Source organism: Humulus lupulus, chromosome 2 (genome assembly GCF_963169125.1).
Source record: "Humulus lupulus chromosome 2, drHumLupu1.1, whole genome shotgun sequence".
NCBI lineage: Eukaryota > Viridiplantae > Streptophyta > Magnoliopsida > Rosales > Cannabaceae > Humulus > Humulus lupulus.
The window spans coordinates 56928011-56934010 of record NC_084794.1 but is presented as its reverse complement, the minus strand read 5'-3'; positions in this window follow the sequence as shown (position 1 = coordinate 56934010).

Genomic DNA, 6000 nt, shown 5'->3' with positions numbered 1-6000 from the left:
TTCATATTCGTCTTCATTATTGGACACAGTGAAGTCGAACCTAATAGCACAGTGAAATTGATGCCCTTCTAGCGTTATCAATATCACCCCCGCTCCTGCGTGAGATTCGTTGGATGATCCATCCGTGAATAACTTCCACGAAGAAGCTTCATCTTGGGGCTCAGAGGCATTAGACTCTTTGCACTGCTCGTTGTCTAGGAGCTCAGTGAACTCGGCAATAAGATCAGCCAAGACTTGTCCTTATACTGCTGCTCGCAGTGAATATGTAATATCGAACTGCCCGAGTTCGACTGCCCATTTTAATAAACGCCCAGCCGCCTCTGGTTTTTGTAGTACTTGCCGAAGGGGCTGGTTAGTTAAGACTGTAATGGGATGGGCTTGGAAGTAAGGATGTAACTTCCTTGAGGCCAAAATCAAGCAATAGGCTAACTTTTCAATTGGAGGATACCTCAATTCAGCCCCGATTAACCTCTTGCTTACATAGTAAACCGCCTTTTGCACGCCTTCTTCCTCTCGCACTAGCATCGCACTGGCAGCAAATTCGGTGATCGCCAGGTAAATGAACAAAGTTTCTCCGTCCATAGGCTTTGATAAAATAGGAGGCTCTGCCATGTGGGCCTTTAAGGCCTGGAAAGCCTGCTCGCAGTCTACTGTCCATTCGAACTTCTTGTTGCCTCTAAGTAGATTGAAGAAAGGGACGCATTTATCTGTCGACTTGGAAATGAATCTACTCAGTGCGGCAATTCTTCCAGTTAAACTTTGCACATCCTTGATCTTTTCTGGCGATTTCATGTCGATCAGGGCTCTTATCTTGTCGGGGTTGGCCTCGATTCCTCTTGAATTGACAATGAACCCCAAGAATTTCCCTGATCCGACTCCGAAGGAACATTTGAGAGGATTTAATTTCATTTGGTACTTGTTCAACACATCGAAACATTCTTGTAAATCCTTCACATGTCCTTCTGCTTTTTTCGACTTTACCAGCATGTCGTCCACATACACCTCCATGTTTACTCCTATCAACTCCTTAAACATGTGGTTAACCAATCGCTGGTAAGTCGCACCTGCGTTTTTCAGTCCGAAGGGCATTACTTTATAACAGTATAACCCTGTATCAGTCCGAAAGCTGGTGTGATCCTCGTCAGGGGGATGCATACTAATCTGATTGTATCCTGAGTATGCATCCATGAAGGAGAGGATCTCATGTCCTGCAGTTGCATCGACCAGCTGGTCGATCCTTGGGAGTGGGAAGCAATCCTTTGGGCAGGCTTTATTAAGGTCTATGAAATCCATACAGGTTCGCCATTTGCCGTTAGGCTTGGGAACCAGTACTGGATTAGAGACCCACGACGGATAAAAAGCTACCCTGATGAACCCATTCTCCTTTAATCTTTCAACTTCTTCTTTTAAGGCTTTCGATCTATCCTTATCGAGCAGCCTTCTTTTTTGTTGCACGGGTGGAAAATTCTTGTCTACGTTCAGGACATGGCTGATAACTGCAGGATCTATCCCAGCCATGTCTTTGTGTGACCAGGCAAAGACTTCCTGGTTCTTTCGCAAAAATTCCACCAATGCATGCTTCGTGGTTGCTTCTAAGTTTTTCTCGACCTTTAAAACTCTGGTCGGGTCTTTTTCGTCAAGTTGGACCTCTTCCAGGTCCTCGACGGGTCCAACATTTTCCTCAAAATCCCCAAAGCGAGGATCTAAATCCCTATCCTTACTTTGGGCAACACCCTATTTGGTGACTCCATCACCAGATTGGGCTTGTGTATCAATAGCCATCTACAACCTATCTGTGGGAGTGCTCTTTGACATTCCCCTCTTCGCCTTTGTGACTGAGGCGTTGTAGCACTCCCTTGCTTCTCTCTGATTACCCAACACGCGTCCTACCCCTGCGTCTGTCGGGAATTTCATGGCCAAGTGCCATACTGAGGTGACGGCCCAAAGATCAACCAGTATGGGCCTTCCAATGATAGCATTGTACGCCGAAGGACAATCGACTACTATAAAAGTAGCGAGTAATGTCCTGGTAGTGGGTGTTGTACCTGCTGTCACAGGAAGTCTGATTGACCCTACTGGGGCGAGTCCCTCACCAGAGAAGCCGTAAATTGTTTGGTTGCAAGGCTCCAAGTCCTTAACGGACAACTTCATGCGTTCCAGCGAAGATTTGTACAGGATTTTCACTGAACTTCCTGTATCAATTAGTACTCTTTTCACCATCATATTGGCGATTTGAACGTCCACGACCACCGGATCGGAATGTGGGAACCGGACATGCTGGGCGTCGCTATCAGAGAAGATTATCTCACACTCCTCTGACCAAGCCTTCTTTGATGCCCTGTCCTCCACAGTCATCATCTCGATGTCCTGGTCGTGGCATAGGGTCCGAGCATATCGTTCCCTCGCTTTTCCACTGCTTCCGGCGAGATGCGGGCCTCCGCAGATGGTGAGTAAAGTGCCAGCTACGGGGTCAGGATGCAAAGGTGGCAAGCGTTGGCGTGTGGGCGCTTGCTCGTTTCCACCTGGAGCTTCTCGTTGGGAATTTCCCGAGGCCCGTATATATTTTCTCAAGTTTCCTTGTCTAATAAGGAACTCAATTTCATCCTTCAGCAGGTTGCATTCATTTGTGTCATGTCCGTAGTCGTTATGATAATGACAGAACTTGGTAGTGTCTCTCTTCAAAATATCCTTTCGAATGGGGGCAGGTTTCTTATAAGGCACACTGGAACTCGTGGCCGGATAGACCTCTCCCCGAGACTCAATAAGGGCAGTGTAGTTAGTGAACCGAGGTTCATAACGATTACCCTTAGCGCACTTATTGTCAGAGGTGGAAGGCTCATTATGTAGCCGTTTCCCCCCATTCTCTCCATTGCCATTGCCGTTCCTGTTGCCTTTGTCGTTGTCGTTGGGCTTAGACCCATTGGCGGCTTTGGCGGGCTCGACTGTCCCCTTATCCTTGCCTGGGGTTTTCCCTTCGCTGGTGATGGCATCCTCGAGCTTGATGTAGCGATCAGATCGATCTAAAATTTTCTGGGTAGTTCTGACCCCATGCTTTCTGAGGCTGTTCCAGAGAGGCATGCAACGCTTAACCCCTGCAGTTATGGCCATCATCTTGCCTTCGTCTCCCACTGTTTTCGCTCCAGTAGCTGCTCGCATAAAACACTGGATGTAATCTTTCAGTGGTTCTCCGTCTTGCTGGCGTATTTCGACCAGCTGATTTTCCTCAGTTGGGTGCACACGACCCGCATAGAATTGTCCGTAAAATTCCTTTACAAACATCTCCCTAGAAACTATACTTATAGGAGGGAATTTAAAAAACCACTCATGTGCGGCATCAGAAAGTGTTGCAGGAAAGATCCTGCACCGAGCGTCTTCGGAAACTTTCTGAATGTCCATTTGTTTCTCAAATTTGTTGACGTGAGATACCGGGTCACCATACCCGTCAAAGTTCAGAAGCGTTGGCATCTTAAACTTGCTAGGAGTTTCTGCCATAGCTATCCTTTGAACGAAAGGAGTGCCCTTTCTCCTATCGTGATTGATATAAGATGTTCTTCCCCCGACCAACTGTTGTACTACCTGGTTGAGGGCATCTATCTGGGCCTGCACGGCGCCAGGATTCGCCGGGGCCTCTGGTGCTGGGGGAACGTACTCGTCCTTCCGTTCCCGGCGATTGTTGAGTACGTCTCTTAAATCCTCGTCTCTTCTCCGCTGCTTGCTAGCTCTGAGCCGGTTAAAGACGTTATTTTGCCTGGGTTGCCCCCCAGCGTCACGTCTTTCGGGTTGGTCATCCCTAGGTGGTAGGCTTCTGCCTCCACCTCTTTCTTCATTTCTCCGACTGGCGTTTCCTCTGCCTGAGTCGACCTCATTATAGTCATGGCCATCTCTGAATCTTGATTGACTATGATGGGATCGACTGTTCCCTCGGTTGCCTTCCCGGGTTGGAACCTCCCGAGCGTTAGAGGGTGGCCTGTGTTGGTCGGTAGGTCCCCGTGCATTATCATGCCGTGGGGGGCTATGGACTGCAGAGCCTGTCTCTGAGTTCCTTCTGTTTCAAGAAGGACGCTGTCCTCTGCTCTGAGGGTTTGGCTTTTCATCCCTATGGTGTCTAAGACTGCGGGGCGGCTGCCCAACCCTATTCTGCCTTGGTTGCGGGGGATTGCCGCGACCAGCCTGGGATGGAGGTTGTGCCTCAGGGTCCCTCAGCGGGACATCGTCCTGAGGCATCGGTGGCTGCTCGGGCCTTTGGGGGCTGGATAGGCGGGCTAGGATTGGGACCCCTTTGGGGCGACTCATTTGTAAGTTGATCAGGCTGCGAAGCAGGTACAGCTTGATTCCTAGGCAACTGCAAGGCTGCCTCGAGGGCTGCCATGGCTTCCCTCTGGCAACGGTCCATCTCCGCCTACCTTTCACTTAATTCTTGGCGCTGTCATTCGATCTCTTGTTGCTGCCGCGCCATAATCTCAGCAGCACTTTCTTGACTGGCCCTCAGATTGGCCAGTTCATCCTGCAATACCCCCAGGGTATTCCTCAGTGCCTCGGAATCCAACTCTTCCTCATCAAATTCCAAATGTGGCTCATCTTCGGTCACGTTTGGAGGAGGAGGAGGCGGTTGAGATGGTGCAGCGCTAGCCGCCTGTCCAGTCTTCTAGGTAGTTTTCGCCATTGATACTTCAACAGTATTATATCAAGCTCTCAATGAAAGCACCAGAATGTTGACCCTGATTTTGGTCAACTGACACGGAGTCAAAATTTCTTGATGTGGACAGATATGTTGGAATGAGAATAATGACTAAAACAATAAAACACACAGGAATTTATAGTGGTTCGGCCCCAGAATCTGGTAATAACCTACGTCCACTTGACTTGTTATTGATATAAGATTCAAAGGAGTGATCAAAGAACTATGGTTCAATGAGTTTCACAAACTTCTGAAGAACAAAACAATATCTCGAATGTGATAGCTCTAATATACTTGTGAAACTCTAATCTCAAATAATTAGAAAGTAAAAAAAAAGCCCATTCCTTGAGCTATCTTTCTCTATTTATAGGATTAAGGAAGATTACATTAATTTGTTACATATATTCTTTCCTAAATAATCAGATACTCAGGAAATCATGGGAGATAATTTCAGATATGATTATAACTGCATAAGATTTTCTCCAAATATAGCGAGTATACGACCAAGCTGGTCGTATATAAAGATTGAGCGTTGCGTTATAGACATCTTTCTGGTCGATGGTCGAACAAGATTTTTGCCAGGTGTCAGTCACGTGTACTAAACGTCTGCCATGTCATCCATGCCTGTTTTTTGGATAATATAAATAAATACAAATTTTAATTTAAGAGGAGGACAAAGGCGAAAAAACTTTGTTTTAGGATTTATTTTTTAATTTTTATATTAACATATATATTGTAAAAGAAAAGAAAAACTAAAAAAAAATTATTTGCTATTAATTAGATTTTTATTTTTTAAGGATTTGAATTTTATTTAATTAATTTGAAACTTTTAGTTTTGATTATTTTCTTAATCTTTTAAAATGATTTTTTTTTTAATTTTTAAGGATTTAATTATCAATTTAAAAACAAAATTAGTCTTAATAAAAATGGCACAATTTGGTAGTGGTCAAAGTTTGGGGGGCAAAATTTCTAATTATTCTACACATGACACTGCCACATCAAGAGATAAAATGCTACATCATCAATGCGTTAGCCACTTAGGACGAAATCTAACAGAAGTCTCATATTTTAGTAAGGTACATAGTTCGGGGGAATTTTTAACATCGCAAATCATTCGAGGGGCACGATCATACAGTGATCATAATTCGGGGGTAAAAATGTTATTTATTCTATTTAAAATGCAAAATTATAAGTACCAAACTACTAATAAAAAACTTTCGTAGTTTCTATTACAATATAATTTTTTTCCCTTTGTTTTCATAAATATACAGTGGAAAAAGACTTTGGAATTTCAAAGTCAATCCTATACGACAAAGTGATCA